This window comes from Lepeophtheirus salmonis, chromosome 4, assembly GCF_016086655.4.
Source record: "Lepeophtheirus salmonis chromosome 4, UVic_Lsal_1.4, whole genome shotgun sequence".
Taxonomy (NCBI): Eukaryota; Metazoa; Arthropoda; class Copepoda; order Siphonostomatoida; family Caligidae; genus Lepeophtheirus; species Lepeophtheirus salmonis.
Window position 1 is genome coordinate 11,336,935 of NC_052134.2, and position 20,981 is coordinate 11,357,915.

Sequence of the window (20,981 nt, forward strand, 5' to 3'; positions counted from 1 at the left end):
AACGACTCGTTGTAGTTACTATTTAAATTCTTCATCATAAGATATCAAATAATATAATTATTTTATAAGAGCAACACACTAATTAGACTTTTTATGATTAAACACTCCGTATTATAGTCTTATTTTGCTTTTCAAGTCAGGATCAGCAGGAAAGAAGTTTTTGTTATATCCAAATATGTTAAAAACTTCATTTTGTTATTTGTGTCTAAATTTGAAAATAGAGTCCAAACAACTTTTTAGTATGCTAAAAATATCCTTAAGATTTAATCCAACTTTTTGTTGATGTAAAAATATATACTTTGCTTGATTTCTTCGTAAATTTAGCAATTTTTAATGAAAGGTTTGTGGAGTTGATTGATTTCTTTGATCTTAGGTCAATTCTTAAATTTTCTTTTTTCCTTTTTTTAAATTTAAAGTACACTTGATGCTACTCATTTAATATCAGCTGTTATTTTATAAGTTACATTAAATCACTTCAAAATAAACTATTACAATTTTGGTCTCTAAAATTTGTAAATAATTAATATTTCATATGAATAATCATCAGAAATGTTATTACTTGTTAACAAATATAATAACTATTTATATTTTGTCAAAATCTTAAACTAAAATTATTAAGAAAATATGGTTAAAAAATATTGTATTTTTTCTCATTTTCTACACTAAATAAGTAAAAATATGAGTGTTTACTCAGAGAGGGTTTATATGAGTGAAATATATAAATGGAGAATAACACACTGGCATAAATTAATTAAAATAATGAGATGGACGGGTAAAACTACATGATATTTTTTTATATTTTCAACTGAAGTACATACGCCCTTAATCTAACCACTGTTAGTGGCTATCACAAATTGATATTTTATAAAAAAACCAAATTATCAGTTCAAGAAACCATCTTTATTACAGGGGGAAGTTCAAATTTAATTACAATAACGGATGAGGGCATTGATCTTTTTCTAATAGGTCATCCAACAATATGCCATCCTACTGTAAATTTAAGGAAGGAGTCCTGAACATTTTTTCAAAGATAATAATTTCAGAGAAAAAATGAAAATTTTTTTTGTAGATAATTTATGTTTGTACAAAAATTATTAAAAATATAAAATAAAGATTGCTTCTTTTTATTTAGAAGATAATTGAAAAATAAGACAATCTTTTCAGTAGAACTTTAATTTTTTAACTTCAAATTCTTTATGATTTAGTATTGTCAAAAAGAGCTTAACAATTCGAGAGAAAAAAAGATCGAAATTGACCAATTTGGTGTGAATGTATATAAAATATTCAAAATGAATTCCTTACATTAAGTTAGGAAATATTTAAAAAAAATTGAATTTTATATGTTGTTTACACCTTTTTCTTTTCCCATTTTACTTTTTTGTTCCTTTAGCTTTATTAATTTTATTTTATAGGATATTGTCAAAATCGATGTAAAATTTATTATAAGTTTTAATTTTTTATTTGATGACAATTAATAATATTTTCTAGACAATTTTATTTATACTTAAATAATAATAAAGAAAGGGACGAATATAAAAAGGTATAGTTATGTTTATTTCTACAATTGGTATTTTTAAATTAATATAAGAGAAAGTAAAAAACATATCATTCAAAAAATATCGAACTGTTGTACTTTAATGATTGGTTTCTTTCCTAGAAGCTGAAAAAACTGATAAGGAGAAATCTGAAATAATTAAAAGAACAAATTGTTATTTGATGAAGCTAAAACCTCTTGATGGGGTTGCCTAAAAAATATCAAGAGTTCTTTCATAAAGGTAAGAGTTTCCCATATAAAAAAAACTAAAAAACTCAAAAGTGTTTTTTTAAGAAATGTGGGATGATTTTAATACCACAAATGCAAAATTGGAAGAGATTATAGAATATGAAAGCATGAAAACAATGATAAGAATAAGGAATAATATGGTGGAGTTGAATGTAAAAGGGAAATCTTCCTTCAAACATGGCAAAAATCTCTTCCCGTAGGAAAAAAGACAACCGTAAAACTTGCCTCATGAAATATCGGAGAATCCGGAGAAAATATCCTTGGAAACATGCAGATTTTATTCTCAATGATATGCTTATTCGGTCTTTAAGTCGAAAAGACTATGTGATTTCTGTTTGAACTGGAGGTTGTGAAAAGATCCAACAAAATGGAAACCCTTGTTAAATTTCAAAATGGGATTCTGAGGAACTAATAAATGATCAAAATTATTTAAACCGTGATATGTTTTTCTATTTAGAATTATGAAGCTCATCTAAGATTATTACAAAAAATTTAAAGCCCTTGACTCTTAAGGTACCCTTTGGATTTTTTTTGAAGGTTTAACAGTTCACTTGTTCCAACCCTCGAAGAAGTGTTTAAGAAAGTATTCAAGAAGGGGGGTTGTTCCTGACTTCTTGAACACTGGATTCTTAATTTAAGTCTTAAAGAAGAATAAGTCAAAGTATGAAATTAAAAATTACAGAACCATTTCCCTCTTGAACCCCTCATATCAAGTATTTACCGTAATAGTGAATCAAAGATTTTACTGGATTCTTTCCTACATAATCTAGACGGATAAGAAAGGATTTATGGGGTCACACCTGATAGAGGATATACCGCGCTCTTATCTGCATCATCCAATTATGATGCAATCTTTGTGGATATCGAAAAGTTCTGGCTGCATTGCCGATGCTGAGTGTAGAAATTATTTAAAAAAATTATCTACTTTACAGAAAAGTGTTAGATTGTTCAGAAATACCCATTTACTATATATGTAAAATAGAAGGCCTGAGATTTTAATATCATCTCAAAAACATTCCATCTGTTGAGATACGTGCCTTTTTTTGGGCAAATAAAATCAAAACCAAATTTTTACAACAAATTTGTTTTCAATTTGCTGAACGGATCTGTATAGGTACATCTGAAATGTTTAGAGTCGTGAAAAGATCGAATGTTAGGAATGAATATCTATCATTGAGAATGTCATCCCTTTACTGGGTTTCAAAAGAACCACTTTATTATAATCCTCCAGTGAACATTAGGAGTGAGTTTCTTATTAATATAGGGATTACTTCTGCAGAACCTCGTGTTGAATGAAGTATTTTTATCCCATAAAATCCGGCAGATGTTCTCTGGACAAAATTTTAAACGTAGTTATCACAGTCCTGCGATCCCTGCATTCTTTTCCTAAGAAGTCATTCCTAACAAAATGATACAGCAGGCTTTGACTGTTAGTATAAGTTGTGAAGAGAAAGACCCTTTATCAATAACAAAGCAAATGTTCAAAGAGCTTGGTATTAGCAATGACATGGAACAATCGGATTCAAACGTCATTTTGAAGAGCCCATTCACTGACCAACGTCAAAAATGACTGAGGTTCAAGCTAGGGATGTTTGTAATTTTACATGTAAGTCCCGGGAAGATGATAAAATAAGATTTTTTTTTTTTTTTTTTTTTGCCAAATAGAATTAGAGATCTCTTTTCATTTAATCTATCAATGTATCAAAATTATCCTGATCCCTTGGATGGTGGAGAAAGAAGTCTGAAGAAACTTTCATTAAAACTGATTCCCTCGGATTGGTTCATTGTAAAGTCCTCACGATATAAGGATAGTTGAAAAATAAAGTGGCTAATCTCCAAAGTGTAAATTATAATATACGATATGTCGCACAAGAACCCAAAACTCCCTTCTTGGCTCTGTGATGACGTCTTTGTAGTTATTATAATCATCGAAGGGAAGTACTGATAACTAATAAGCCAAACACAATATGAATATAATGTTTACCTAGGGGGTATTTCTCCGAACTCGCTCGAGAACCTTACTTTTGATCTGATTACTTATCAATCTGTTTTTCTTTCCTTTTCCTCATACAGTGGCGTTACCCTTATTTTAATTAAAAATAAAATATTTCAAATTCTCAAATTCAATTAATTGTATTTTTGTTTGTATAATTATTATTTGGACACAGTCTATTTTCTGTTTTGGAAAACAAACTTTTATGATTTTTGACTACTTTAATATGTATAAATAAATTAGTTAATATTAATAAATAAAATAAACATCACTTGCCAAAGTTACATTTTTTATTAATATATCTGGGATAAAGAAAAATTAAAACTATTTGAGTGTTAAATCATCTTGCGGTTATTCAAAGAAAAATCAATTAATAATTCATACATTGTTGGTACATTTAGTAAAAACTAAGATGAAAGAAAAGGGAACTTTGTCTCTATTCAATACTTTACATAAATAAGTAATTTATGACGAATAAACCCTTTGATTAGTTAAATTATCCATATTATTAAACCCATTAAGGTTTATGTGTTAATACAACTATGAAAAAATAGACATACATAAACATTTTTAATAGATTTTTTTTCATTAATTAAATTTATGTATTAATAAGCTTAATGTATACATAAGTATATATTCATACTTAATACAGCGTACCAACATTATTAACTTACCCCCCCCAAATGCTATAATAACTAGCATTAATTATATAATTAATTTCGACTATTTTTGTATGAGCAAAAAGAGTTATAGGGATAACTATTTATGATGATTATTTTTAGTTTAAACTTTAAAAAAGAAAGTATACACGGGATTTTTAAGACCGGCGATGACGAAATCTATAATGATTGTTCAAAAATAAGACAATTTAGGGGAAAACTTTAGTAATATTTATTTTTATATACTAGAAAAAGTACAAAAATATAAGAACTTCATTCAATAAAAACATCACCCATGTCAATTACTGCTTGGAGTCTCTTTGGAAATGATTACCATGATTTACAACTTAAGGATTCAGGTAATACATCCAAATCCTGCTCAATGCTGGCTTTTAAGAGATTCAATATTGGATGTCGTATTGTATCTACATTTCACTTCAGATAATCATGAACAAAATATTTGAGGGGGTTGATATCTTGGCTCAACACATAGTACAAGTTCTTGGGGTAAAATTTCATATTACACTGCAGCCAATCTTGAGTTTGTTTTCCAAGGGATCCGTCCTGCTGAAAAATAAGTTTATTATTTTGGACTTCCATGATTTATACTAAGGAAGGACTACAGGCTCCAAAATTTAAGATATGTAGCATTTTGGTTCATGCAAACACAAATTTGAAGAAAAACTCGTGAAAGCTTGAAACCTTGTCTTGAAATTCTGTCCCGTATCATCAACGAAGCTGAAAATTTAGACTTGAAAACTGCTCTTATATCTGACGTAACCTCATTAACTGGATCAACTATGATTCAGTCACTTTGACAGTTGAACTTGGTATCCAGGTCAAACTTTTTCTAGTCCAAGAAGAAAATTTCTGTGCTTCGTGTAAAACACTGAAGCAAAATTCGACTTCATTCTACACGGAGCGCAGCCATTGTCTTAGATTAAAAAGGGCCGGGTCTGACCGTAAGAATTTCATTTTGAGATCCTCATTGACTATGTGGAGTGAAATATTATGTTTAGCTGCAAATTAGTGGGTTCCTATAAATGGCCGAGCTAAATTTGGGGATCCTTGCAGTCCAAGGATATAGTGCTCCTGGCCGATCTGGATTACTACCAGTCTCTTCATACCGTTTTATACATGAGTTATCTAGAAAATGTGCCCCCAAAGGTGTTTCTAATTTCCAGTGGGTTTATTTGTTTTTATAGAGCTCAATAACAGTTTCTCTTCAAGGCACCTTCTTGACTGACTGAAAACTGAGTTTTTCTTATCAGTTTATGTCGTTGGTGGATAGCGGGAAACATCAACCGATAGAAGAAAATTTAGTCACCAAAAAAATAATAAATGGATGATATATGGCAACAAAAAATAAATTTTGTCAACACAGATCTGAAATACCCTTATTATAACCTGTAAAATATTTGTATGAATGGGCAAAACGAAGAGCTAAATAACAGCTTAAAATTAAAAAAGGATAAATGGTTGTTGTAATTATTATTTTTAAACATTAAAAACGTAAATTGATTTACGTTAAGCAAACATTTATTAAAAAGTAGTTCTCCACACATAATCATTATGAACATAAACGCCCATAGGTTTTTGATTTTTTGTTATCCATTCTCTCAAATGTGAAACTCGGTCCCTGAAGTGTTTGTGCACAAAATAAACTAAACCAAAAGGATTCGATTGGATCAAAAAGCACTTTTAAATTTTATGGAACCATTTAATACATACAAAATCTCCACGTTACAAAAATATCAAAACTACTAATGTTTTGTATCAGAATAAAGCTCTTAACGCAAATAATGTAAAAATATAGATAAATATTTCAAAAATTTGCGAAATTTTGAAAAACCTCAAAACAACTTCATACAAACTTTTTTTTGAAGTAGATTACAAAGACTTGTTGTAGGTCAAAAAGAAAAGAATAACTATTCATGCAATTTTGTACATTAAACAGACCCTTTTTTCACTAATTAATTGTATTTGTATTACTGCGTAGTTTTTTACAATAAACCCTAAAATCTGTTATATTGGTATAGTTTATTTTCAATTGTTGCAATGGAAACTAAAGACTAAATAGAATATTGTACAGTGGCAGGAATCCGCCTTCCAGTCTGTAGTAAGGTCCTCAAATGTAATTTGTAGCTCATACATATAGAAGTTCGTAAAGGAAAACAAATTCAGCAGAAATTAAAAATCTGTTTGGCCTGTGCTATTTTAGTTAAAAAATTTACACGACAAATAAAATATTTCTATAATCGCAGACCAACTTTGTTACAACAGAATACTTAACCTTGTTACTGCCAATAAAAAAATACGTCAAATAACAGTGTCTTGTTATGCCAGACAAAATATATTGAAAAAATTGGCATTTGCGATATGGACACAGGATGTGATGAAAAAAAAAAGAACTACAATGAAGATTTAACATTTTATTATTCGTATCTATAAATTTTTTTTCATTCATATATATTGATATGTTATTTGAATTTTATTACACATATTTTTTTTCAATTCATAATAATACATATATTCATTATACAGGCGCCATATTGTTATAATGCTCTACCGCATAGAAAGGGTATAAGGAATAAGAATAAATAAGATTGTTGTTGACCATTGTCAAAGTAATTTCCCGCTCCCTCCTAGGCCCTAGTAACACTGGGTATCCCTTTGGCAGTAATATATATTTTAAATATAACTTACGATATTTTTCTTGAACTAATGTAATTTTAAATGTATTCCTCTTTAGCAATAATACATTTTCTTCCTCTAAAGTAATATAAGATACCTTTGATGTTTATAAGAATCTCAATTCAGAAGGTTAACATAGGTTAGAGCTCCTTCCTTCTGCTAGAGCTTTAAAAAAAGCCACCCCTGAATATTAGTTTTGATACAAAGCTACAGACCTGGCAGTGTTATCACGATTATTTGTCTGATTAGATTCATCAGAATTATTTTTTATCTGGTCAGATTTTGCCAGTTATAATATTACAAACCTTTTTTTATAAGTAAATTGTATTTTATTATTCCAGTCAAGTAATTTGCAAAATTTATATATATATATATACATGTATTGAGAATGTTATACACTAGAAATACAGTGTGAACCTTATGAACCATGCTTCATTTTGAAACATAAATATTTCGAAATTTAAAACAAAATTAGAATGCCATTTTTTTAAATTTGGGCAAGGCTATATATCCTAGATTGAATTGCATATGTTGGCGGTACAATTATTTTATAACCTCTTGATTTATGTGTTGTAAATTATCTAATTTTATATTAAAATCACATCTCTATTGTTGAAGGAGGTTTAAACTTACCGTTCTTCTAGTGTGAATAGATAAATTTAATTCATAATGAATAATAATTAATTATTTCGACATTTGGTAAAAGTTTGAAGTCCATCAAAGTAGTTTATGATTGTTATTCTTGGTGTTTTCAATTGTATGATGAAACGAACCTTTATTTAAAAAAAAAATAGTTATGTGATTTTGTTAATAAAAGCTGGTAAATGAAATAAATCTAAATATTCCTAAATACACTAAGTTCTTAATATACAAATTTATTTTAAAGTGTTTACAAATAAAATGGTACTTATTTAAACAATTTTACATAATTTGATATTCAAATACGTCTACTTTTTTGCACAGTAGCATAACTGGTTGTTCCTCTTTTCTTTTTCTTTTTTTTTTGCATTAAAACTGCCTTGAATTATTTATAAGTAAATCATTCATTAAATATCTTTTGTAAAATATTTTATTTCCAATTCAATACGTTTAAAGGCCAAAAATTGGTTATAAAATAATAAACAATTAATAGTTTAGCCACAAACTGTATGCCAATTTTTTTTCCAACTTGTTACTATTAGTCTGGGAGCTTACTATTTGACCTCCTGAAATTGCTTTTGTCACTTATATTATTTTTTTTTTTGTTAGCTTGCCCCCATACTGGGTCTGGCCTCCAGACCCCCCTCCCCTCCCAAATTTGCTTCCAAAATACGTTGAATTTATGTTTATTTCACCCCATCAGGTACATGGACAAAATTTGCAGCAATGTATAACATTAACTCAGGGCATCATAAAAACTAAGACTGACAACAATTTTTTTTAAAGTCAGACTTCCTAAAATGTAACACTGCCCCCTCTCCTAAATTAAAACAATATCCCGATAATGCTACATCAGGACACTATAACAATCCCAATCTCACCATATTTTCAGTTGCACTTTGTATTATAAACTTTATAGATACATATTTAAACGAAAATTACAAAAACCTTGAATAGTATGGATTTAAAATTTTATCGTCATTGTCTTAACTTTCATCAGTACAGTCATCATCATCGTCAAACATGTACTTAAAGAAAACACAAAAGAAATATAATTTCAGAAAGATGTTATCCAGTTACATCAAGATGATATCTGTAAATGAAGTACAGTTCCAGTTGTTTTTCGAGAAGTACAAACCAAAAAAAGCTACAGAACGAATAGCAATTGCGCAATTTGATTAAATGACGATGCATAGTCACAACCCGTAAATATATGATAGGCAGGCAGTGATTTGCAGAATGTATTACCAAGTGCTGTAGGCATTTGAGTTATGTTTATATATCGCTGAGATTGGGAATGTTATAATGTCGTGATAAAGCATGACAGCATTGTTTTAATTTAGGGGAGGAGGATCTTTCTTAATTTTTCTCGAATGGAAATTTCATGATGTCACAGCATAGTGCTATACATTGGTGCAAATTTTGTTAATGTACCTTAAGAGGTGAAATAAACTGTAAATTCAACGTTTTTTGTTGCAATTTTTTTTTGAGGGGGGACCTCACTTTTCCGACGGAAATTTTTGTCAATCTTGGTTTTTTATAATGTCCTGACATAGTACAAAACACAAATGAAAGTTTTGTCGAGGTACCTCCTGGGATGAAAAAAATGTAAACTATGCAGTTTTTCGGGGTAATTTGTGCAATGGGTGTATAACCTACTGTTTCCGACCAAATTTTATTGTCAATCTTTGTTTCTTATAACATCTTGACATATTACAACACATTGTTGCAAGTTTTGTCCATGTAACTTAACATTAAAAAAAAAAACATCATAGGTGGGTCGGGAGACCATATCCAGCTGGAGGGGGGTCTTGTTGAAAACTAAAACATTTAATGTTTTAGGTGACACAATTTATTTAAGGGGGTCAAACCTTCTGTACCTTATGGGTTAAATCTTCCGCGGCAGGCTCTCGGACTATATATAATTAACAAAAAGTTACGATAAATCTGTTGAAAAAATTGATCTATTTATATATATATTAATTAAAATTGTTTTATTTTTTCAGTAATCCCTTGATACTTAGTAAAAAGTATAATAAAACACTTGATATAAAATAAAACATGAAGGAGAAATGACACAATTTGTTCTTAACCTAAATGTTTAATGTCCTGAAAATAAACCCTTTTGTAGAGGAAATGTAACATCTGTGTTAGTCAAAGGGAGGAGGGTGAAAAAACGATTTTCTTAAAAAAAAAACTAATGTTGCCGTCAAAGACAATAATTGACTTTTATTGTATATGCTTTTTAAGTTGGAGATTACTTTTTTATTACTTATTTCGTGTAAGTATTTTTTTAATGTAAGAATTAATCATTATATTAATTTATAAATTTTAGGATTATTTTATCTTTGTAAAGCTAGTCGTAAAGATTATAACTTTTTGTAATTAATAGATAGTAGATATACAAGTATGTGCTTGTCTAAGTACTCTAATACATAGGATTTTCAATTTCCTTAATTATGGGAAATTATTCTTTATTAATACATTTATTTTTTCCCAACTTCATCTGAGTATTTTAATTCAAGATATTGGGTAGTAAACCTACAGAATGCCAAGACAATATCATGAGTAGAGTTGCAATGGGGTGTCAAGTTTCCTGTAATACTCTAATAATTGCTTAAAGCCAAATGTGGAGACTAAAATATAGGTCAAAAACGAAAAAGATTGAAGGACAAATTAGGATACCATATGGATAACATCAATAGAGGAGAAGGAGCTAATTGAAAATATTTCACTATTGCACACAAGATTTATTTTTTGAAACTACAAATAGTTGAAAAAGTGACTCCAAATACGGAAGTTTGTGATAACTAATTGATCCAGAAGTTTAATCCAAGGAAAACTCAATAGGAAATCATAATGAAACTAGTTTTACTTTGCCGAATCCCAGTTCCTTTTAAAAAAAAAAATAAAGAGTATTAAGCTTACCTATTTTTTCGAAAACAGGGTAAGATTTTTTCTGGTTTTGTGTAACACATCTTAATTGCAAGATTATTTGTCTTTGTTAATTGTTCCAATTAGTTACAATTGAAAAGGCTTTCAAAAAGGAGCTAAATCTTTAAAGATAGAGTTGATCTCTTTGATGTAATAACTGCTGTCGATGGAAGGATAATTACATGAAAGAAGTAGTGGTGGCCTATATATAACAGGTCAGTAGTGCTTCTGCTGTTCAACCTAGCCGACTTATGAAAGTTAGAACAAATTATCATTTGTCTTCTTTATAATTTATCCGTCATATTGATCCAGTTTCTATCTATTTATTCGAGAAGCAGCTAGCAAATACTTCAGAGGCGACAATGTTTTCCCTTATTAGGCGTATCCCTCGGTTAAGACGTTTCCAGGGGTTAAATGTGTAAGGGAAAGGCAAAATTTGGGTGGTTCAGATGCAATAATCGGTAACGTCCACATTGTTTCTATAGTTATCACAAGTAATACAACTTAGACTATTTTTTTAAATAATTCTTTGTGAAATTTTGTTAATGTAAATACAAAATAAAAATATCTAAATATGTTCATTAAATTTTTAGATTAAATCCAATAATATTATAACATATATGGATGTCCACGATTAATTGGAACTATCTTAAAATTCAACCTGCTTGATAAAAATGGAATTTGGAGTGTATTTGTTAATATGAAAAAGTTACACATGATATTAAACAAAAAAAATATTCAACATGTCCTCCCTCAGCAGTCACCATCTTTTCCATCCTGCCTCTAAAGGATTTGCATGCCCTGATGACTTCCGCGGAATCGACAGCATTCCACTCCCTCGTAGTGAAGCCCTTCAGGGCGGCGATGCTCTTGTCGCTGACCTTGCATACCTCCATCTCCAACTTCCCCTACCAGTAGTAATCACACGGATTGAAGTCGGGTGAGTCGGAGGGCCAGGTGTTGCGATCCCAGAAAGTGATGTCGTGGGAGTTGAAGAGGTTAGTGGTCCTCATGGCAATGTGGGCGGGCGCTGAGTCTTGTTGGAATATGAACTCCCTCCCAGCGGCTGTATCCTTCATCCAGGGGATGACGAACTCCTCCATGACTTTGCAGTACCTTATCGCGTTAAACCTTTCCTTCGAGATTGAAGAAGAAAGGAGGCATCCCCTCACCGGTGCTGCAAATGCCAACCAGGGTCATCACAGAGGCCGGGAACTTTGTGGTGAAGGCTGCAGGGACCTTTTCTCTCTCCTTGGCAAGCCACCTGTCATTCTGGACGTTGTAGTTTCTGTGGACAATCCAGTTCTTCTCGTCGGAGAAGAAGATGATTCTTCTTCCATGGCTCTTTAGGTCATTGAGGAGACACTTATCGTTGGTGAGCCTGGTGGCCTTCATGGATGCCGTGAAGATGTGTTGTTTGGCCATTCGGTATGCCCTGTACCAGAGGTCCTCATTCACAGCCTTGGAGACCAGCTGCTTGCTCACTCCACGGTTTTTGGCCAACCTGGACAAGGAAGTCCCCGGCGAAGCCTTGATGGACTTCCGGAGGCCTTCAAGGAAGCAAGGTGCGGATTTGGTCACTTCTCATGTTGTGGCCGTGGTTTTGGGGTAGTTAAGAAGCTTGAAGATAGCAGAGGGCTTGTGTCCCGTGTGAGCCAATTCGGGGATGGCGTCTCTCCTTGCTTGTTCCATGATGACTATTGTTTGTTGTCAAAACAATTGTTGTGGAAGTTATAGTGTATTGTTCACGCAACTTTTTATATTATTGTGATTTAACCCCGAATATCCACATTATGGATTTGGATGAAGTTAAAAGTAGTTCCAATTTATCGTGGACACCCTGTATACAAATGAAATATTTCTTCTTACATATAAATTTTACCAGCACTGGCGATAGGTTAATTAATTAACCGGGTCGTATCGGGATCCCAGGGATCTTTTGAGATATTTTTTTTAATATAGTTATCATATTTGAGTCATAAATATATAAACCTTATCCAATAATTGTTTCTAACTGTCCAAAATAAAATATCGTCTGTAGTGGGTTTACCAGAAAAGGATAATAATGTTTCAATTGATTTATAAATGTATTGTTTAGGATAAGTAAATATTTTTTTTTTTTAAAGACATTTCTTTCAGATAAATTAGAAATCCAAATGATTATTATAATATAACGCAACCTCGCGTTTGTAAGAATTCCATTCAAAACTCTAGGTTTGAGCATTTATTTATATGTACACTTAAATATGACACATGTGGTTAATTGATAATAGCAAACTATCGGGGGAAAGTGAGTCTATTATTCCATGACTACACCTAAAAGGGATCTTTTTTTTAAATGTTGTACAATGTGTACTCAGCTGATATATAAAATAATTACTTAATTTGTCAAAATATTTTCATACACACCCTGTGTTGGTCAATCAATATCAAGAGAGTATTTTATTTACTATTTCCGTTCATTTTGATAAGTAGAAGGGATTATATGTGTGCATTGCGTATTGACAATGTGAGAGACTTTGACAAAATATTATCAATAAAACTGTTTCACAATTTAAAAAAAGGGAAGAAAAGAAATGAAACTTTGGAATTATTAAGATTAATATTATGTTAGTAACAGAATATCGGTAATTTTTTTATATAACAGTATTACCACAGAAGACAAAGTTTTCAAAAAGTTACTCTTGAGATGAAAGAAGTAACGCTTTGTGTAACACCGTTATTTCCGACTCTGGAAATGTCATATTATCACATAGATACAATATTATTTCCTATAAATCATATGCAATTCTTTAATTCGCAACACTTCAATAAAACAAAAACGAAAAATGTAGTATTCCTCAAGAATTATATAATGATAGAAAACCAAAAAGTGGGGGTCTTAACATTAAATCAACAAAGATGCATAAAATCTTTTTTTTAGTATACATAAATAATTAAGGAAAAATATATTTTACCTTATTTATCAGAAATAATCCTACATATTAATTATACCTTAACTTAATATACCCATATAGTTAAGTCAGATTAATGTATCATCAAATTTATCTGAAAATAATGATAGAACAAAATACTATACTTTTATATTAGAGAGTACCGTAATGACAATAGTTCAGAATAATTTTTTTTCTTGCATTTTAATAATATAAACAGAATAACTACTATATGTCCCAAAAAAGCTCTTTCATGGACGCCTTTTGATTTAAAAATATGTAATGATCGAAAAAAATGATTTTATTTGATGTTCCTTTGAAACTATACAGTAAGAACTTTTGGTTGGTGCAAACAATAGAAGAGGTCCAAGGGGTTTATCACATAAAATATCCTGCCCAAACAATGGTATTTGGCGTTTGGTTCACTGATAGAAAGAAGATGCTTCCGTTGTTTTACAAGGCCGGACAGAAAATTGGACAGGAGGCCTACAATTAGATGCTTAGGTATACCTCCATGCCATGGCTAAAAATCATCCATGAGGCCTACTATTAAGTAGTTACTTACAACTACATCCATGGCTAAAGACCATCTACCCGAAGGGTAACTACGTGTGGATTCAGGACGGTGCCCCCTCTCATATGTCATCCAATTCCCAAAAGCTCTGCGCAGATGACATGGCTCGATTCTGGTCCAAAGATATATATCTCTCTTCATCAGTAAATTTGAACCCATTTGACTTTTTTCTATATGAACACTTTGAAGAAGGACACCAATATGACCTCACACCCAGTGGACTCACTGAAGTCCTCCATAGTGGGTGGCTTCATGGGACAACATGTCCGAGGTGTTTGTCATCAACTCTTTCATGGCCTTCAAATAACTAGTTAAGGATATAGTGGATAATGAAGGTAGCCATATGGAGTGAAAATAGTTTTGCAAAAATCATGACTACCAGTTTTGTTAAAAATTTTTTACTTTTGAAAATATAAAATTTTTTGATTTATTTCTGACTCCATCTCTCGAGCACATGTTCTGCTAACCTACCCTTTATATTTATATATTATAGTACATTTTATTAACATATATCATAAAATGTTCTTTCCAGAGCATTTTTACATTGCAAATATTACTACAAAAAAATCTATTTAGTTATCTCAGTCAACTGATATGTTTTTGATCCATTGTTTTAGAACTAACAAAAAAATGTGTCAAACTTAAGTGTTTTTAAATTTATTAATTGCATTATTTAAATAAAAACTACGATTTATTTGTAACATTATTCCTCAAGTGCAAAAAATGATGATGAAAATCAAAAATTGGCATGCCTGTGTATTTAGTAATACAAAAATCAATTTACTATCATTTTCTTTTCTTAGGAAAAATTTATAATTTAAGACAAAAATTAAAAGTACACATCAATGTTAATGCATGGGCACAAAAGTCCCTGGCTAAACCAAAAAAATAAATGTGTTATTCGTTCAAAATTGATTATTCATCACTTGTTATTATCATTTATGGAATGTAGTCTTCATAATACATTACAAACCATTAATTAACTTAAATGTTATTTTTCTACACAAAGAAGCAGTGTAAAATAAACAATGTTTTTGATCCATTTTTGGAAATGTAAAAAGTAGCGTCATACTTAGGATAATAATTCCCAAACTAAACACTAGATTGTCATGAAATTTAGACAGCTGTCTTTTAAAGGATTGATAATAACTGAAACTGAGGTGAATTTCAAAAAAATATATAATAGCGCCATCTATGTTTGAAGCTGTGAATTTTCAGCCCATTTGTTAGTTAGTAGTTTTTGTGCAAATATGTACAAGAAAGTTTTGGCAGTCAGCACCAGAGATGACTAGTAAAGGATGGGAGAGGGATATGAATTATTGATAGATCAGTCTTTTGGTGTTAATAGAATTCAATTGACTTCATCATAACTCTTTAATAGTAAATAGGAATTTAATCCTTGCCTATAATTCTAAATTAGTATCTTAGGATGTAGAAGTAAATCCCGCCAATGTTCTGTCTTCTTCAAAATGGCAATTAAATGTCAAGGGAAGAATTTTATTGGGAATGCATTTTGCCTGAAATAAGTTTACTAGTAACTCCATTTTCAAATTACTATATAATTTATGGGCGACCCATAAATCTTATACGTCGCCTTAGGACGTCCTCATTATTCTTTAATAGATAGTATGAATGAAGTTTGAAGATACTATTATTATTTAATATCTTGGGAAGTTGAAATAAACACTATCAATGTTCTTTCCTCTTCAAAATGAGAATGAAATAAACAGAGTTGAATTTTGCAGGGAATTAATTTAGTTGAATAAAATTACCAGGAATGAAAAAACAAGGAATTTATTTCCTCTAAATGTATGTAACAAATAAATTATAATCAGTGTCTATTTGTAAATTTTATTCATATTTTTTTTTATGATAGATTCAACAAGAACTTGCAAGATATGAAATAGTTAAGAAAGAAGGCTACGATATATACAATCATTTTGTAAGGTCAACGTTGTGATCATAAGAATGCATATTTGATCATCTGGATCAACAGTTCAGATAACAATAAGAATAGCATCATCAGGCTTAAATATCCAAACCAACAGCTAGGACAGAGGAAACAATTATTTTCCTTACGTCCTTTTTCGCAGAAGTAGACAATTCCATGTTTCCAGTTACTGTTCTGGCCTTGTTGGACAAAATAGTGTATGTGTAATCAAATTTTATTGGACAACCAAAAACGTAAGTATAAAATTTATTCTTTATTTTTAATCATTTGAAGGTCAAATTGTATTTATTATGACATTGGAGGGGTGGGTCGAGTTATTATTAAGTAGGTTGTGTTTACAATTTGAGTTTGTTTACTCATAATATTAAGTGGGGTATAAAAACTGGTAGGGATATTATTATTATTATTATGATGTATTGTTAAAAATATTTTACAAATGAATGAATAAGTTGCACATAAATAAAAATTATTCGTGCATAAAACAAAAAAAATGCTCCTAGCTGTTATCCTTATCATCCTATGGTCGTTTTGCGACTTGTATTGGAACCTTCTATTGATTTTTTTTAAAGTTCAATGACGTGATATGTTACTTTTACTGGATCCCATCCCAGAACTGCAGCATCAGAATGAAAGAGCTGCATACAGCTCCGGAGTGTTAGGTTGCCCATCCTTGATTTAGCATAATCAAAAAATAATATCAAATTTTTGGTTAACTTGGAATATGTATACTTTTTATCGAGTCTTGTTTGCTTAAAAAGCTGTTAACTTGATCTTATTCCAGTTTTGAAAAATATCTTAAATACTTTATCCATAATTTTCAAAATGTCTACAGGGTAGGACTAAATAATTAGAAAATTTTAAAAGTTTTTTTCACTTCTACATATTTTTATTTTTCACCATAAACAAGGAAAACTTTTGAAGCAAATGTTGCTGATTGGAGAATTTCCTACACTTTTTATTCGTTATGTCTCCTCCAAACTGAATGATGGCTTCAATACAGGGACAACATTTCGGGCATCGACATTCGGATGATAACTCTTTTTTGTCTTGCCTTCCAAGAAAAATAAACAGTGAAGTCCAGGGGGCTCACCTCGGGTGAGGACGAAGTCAACCAGTCTGCAAGCTAGAAGGCAACCATGCTCTCCCTGCAGAAATACTACATCTCCTTAGACGTGTGTAACAGGGTGCTGTCTTGGGTTAACACATAGTTGTCACTGGGGAACGAGCTCTTCAACCATGGCAAGACATGTGACCTGAGCACTTTGAAGTACACGACCTTGTTGACTTTTGCATTGACATTTAAAAATAGGGATGCATCTTGCTGTCATCCGACGCCACGACACCGAAGACGCTAACCTGAGTTGGATGTCTGGTCATAAAGGTTTCCTTTTGTTATATATTTTATTACTTAAGTAGTCGTTCTAATCTTTACTTGTTCCCTGTATGTACATTGTGAATATTAAGTAGGAATAAAGTATCTCTAATCAGATCTAGATGGGAATCTGAAGTATTAAGACGTTCATTTATTGATCATAAATCCTTGATTCGGTATTCCCGTGGTTACCCTTTAAGAAACCCTCATCCTCCTTCTCGTGTCACTAGCGTGCCTGGTGCCTTTTTGGGCCTACCCTTTCGGCGACGAGGAAGATAACTAATTAGTGATTTATCATCATTCTTAAATAGGTAAATACACATCACCTTTACCTGAGCTCTTGATTCAGCTATGAAGCACTCATTTTTCCTGTTCAGAACAATGTCCCCTGTGAAGATCTTCTTGTCGGAAATTGACTTGTTCACATAGGAGATAATATCCACTGCCGTTTTGATTACTCCAAAACAAGATAAACATCAAATGGTAGGTTTTTGTCAGTTCTTTTCAATGGGGATAATTGAAAAAGTGTCAGACTTTTAGAACTGAGGTTAGACAGCTTCAAAGAGGATTATAGTTTTTGAGTCCTCGCCCTATATTTATGGTCATCTCGATTAAAAATTGCTAATTACACAAGTCAATACTAAACAAGGTATTATCGGGATTTAAAAATTGTTGCATATAATCAGATTTTTGTTTTAGAAGCGTACTGAAAAGTAATAGAGAAAATGTAGTTTCAAAGGAATAAAAAGGATTTTATTAACATTCGTGATGTATAATATCCCACTAAAAATTAATGTCAATTTAATTTGGTATTTATAATATAATACCCTGATTGTTTGTTCTATCTTTTATATTTACTCAACCACGGAGTTGTTCTTTTTAGAGTTTATATTCTAACATACCTACTTAGTATAAGAAAAAGTATAGAAATGATAACATATTTTTTAGATAGGATTCAGGGTTTCATTAATTCGAATGCTTAATGAAATATTTGGAAATTCGTGTAAACACAGCTCGAATATTCTGAAATCTTCAACTTACTATATGTTAGATCTTATCTAGTTGTACACATTTTATTATTTTCATTTGGTAATGACATTGTTGAAAATCACGGAGGAGGACCACAAGACATTTTATCTCTGAACAGAGCAAGTATGAAAGTTGGAAGGAACAAAAAGATCTTAAATTTTCCCAAGGCCAACAAACATTTCGTCCAAAGTTTTCCTCTTTTATGATGAAATTTTTTTGACCGTTGGTGCCAATGTGAATAAGCAAAAAAGGTGCTTCATCAGACCTGATTAAAAAAAAGGAAACTTTTGATAGTAACCATTAAATACAACATAACTTTATTTCAATTAATAGATTAAATAATGGCTTATTTTATTTCGTGATTCATTATGCTAAATTAAAATTTGGGAATTAAAGTGAACAAAAAATCTTTTGAAAATAATTAAAATAAATTTTACACAATTAAATATTATTTATATTTATTGAAATATATAGGAACAATTTAATCTTAAATAACATATTTATCTTGATTCAATTGATAAACAGTTTAACTTTAAATAATGACTTTTTACAATCCAAAAATTCAATTTTAAATAAATTGAGTAAAGTATATAAATGAAATAAATCGGATTGTTTTTGTGTTTTTTTACAAAAACAATAGAAAAAAAAGATTTTCTTCTTTTTGTTCTTTCATAAAATATGAAAGCTAATAAAATTAAATACAATAAGAAAAAAAAAAAGATTTTTAAAAAGTTTTTAAGGACATTAATGGGGGAAAATATTTATTAAATTTTCATGATAAAATAAATTGGGCATCATTAACTTTTTTTAGTTCTGTATATACCTGGGTACCTTTTATATTTTTTCTTTTGTATATTACATAAGCTGCTGTTTAATAACTGATTAAAATACATTTTGTATGATATAAATTTTTCATATTAATTATTTTGTACATATTGTAAACGATGTATGATGTTATATGTTGCAATTGAAAAAGTTGACATTTTACTTATAAGATATAATTAATATTATTTAAACTATTAACATTACTCATTTATTATACAGGGTAGGTAACAATATATCTTTTTGATAATGAATGTCAATCAGGCTGTAGATATAAATGCAGAATAAAAGTAGTTTCATTCTTTTTGGAAATACAGTCAGTTACTACCATGCATTAGAGTTGTGAGGAACGTATTATTGCCGTCGAAAATAAATATTACCAAAAAATGGTATGATATAATATTTTATTGAAAATTGAAATACTTTTGATTTAGTTCCTGAGTTTGGATTGGTACGACTTAAGATATGTTGAATATTAAATGTAATAATTTATTCGTTGAGAGAATTTGCTAATCGAACCAACTGTTAATATTAATCCATTTTAACACAAAAAGTATTAAAGTCCAGGGCAGGATCCTAAATTAATTATGAAGCAAGTCTATTAACTATTAATTAAACCCAAAAAAGCACGTTTAAGTAAATGTATCCTCCCTCATAATTAATGGAGATCTGCAGATGATGGTGGATTAGCTCGCCACTCAAAGAGGCCCATGCCTTGTCGATGGAAGTATTTGGGCATGGGTGGTCTTGTGGCCTCTCCTGCAGGAATTGGACTCCACGAGCACTTAAAAGAAATAATTTTTGGGGCATAAATTTGCACTCTACGGTGGACAGAATATCTTTGCCCATAAGTGCATTTTGGAACACCCAGGGAAAATTGCCAAAGAGGGATTTAATCTTATGAGTGTTTTTTTGTCCCGAATTTGGTTGTACTCATCAGCTTTCAACCTGTATCCTAAAGGGAACCACAGAGGATTCAGTCCCTTGCGGTAAAATATAATATTGCCTATCATCATCACTGAAGCATGGTGTTTGGTGGTAAGGACATATCGGTGCTCCTCTGCTACAGCTCCAAATGTTACTAGTTGGTCATTCTGCCTTTTAAAGAAAGTTTAAACAGCAAAGGTTTTTCTCATCATAAAAGATCAAATGATTTGGATGGATCCTTCAGGTGGCTCAGGAAAATTTTTACGATCAATAAAGATTTTTCTATGCTATTTTGTTAACATTGGCCGTGGAACACGCTGTAGAGACGTTTTTCCTGCTTTTTTTAGAAAATTGGGCACCGCTGATCGGGAACTGTTTATCTTCCTGGCCATGTCAGCAATTATAAATCCAGTCTTTTCTTGAAGGTTGGGGAGGGGGGCATGAGCTTCCAGCTAACTCCAGGAGAGTGTCTGAGTTCTTCCTCGACCTACAACTGCATGGATACATTGTAAATCGTCTTCCTCGAGGCCCCAGTCTGCTCCCCCCTGCCCTTCATGGACAATCCTGCACAGAAGAGTGCTACAATATAAATCATTTTCTCCTTATATGTACTCATGGTGGCGACGAGTACATTGTTTTTCTTAGCAATCGATGGCTAATTATGTGTTCTA

The 20,981-nt window shown here is 30.9% G+C and overlaps 1 protein-coding gene across 1 annotated transcript in view; it reads left to right on the forward strand.

Moving 5' to 3' along the window:
• LOC121116824 (zwei Ig domain protein zig-8) overlaps positions 1 to 20,981 on the forward strand; it is a 385,771-nt gene that overhangs the window by 173,518 nt on the left and 191,272 nt on the right. Inside the window, exon 2 of the mRNA XM_040711120.2 lies at positions 16,086 to 16,393. The gene's annotated coding sequence lies outside the window, so the exon portion shown is untranslated. The remainder of the gene's footprint in view (positions 1 to 16,085; positions 16,394 to 20,981) is intronic.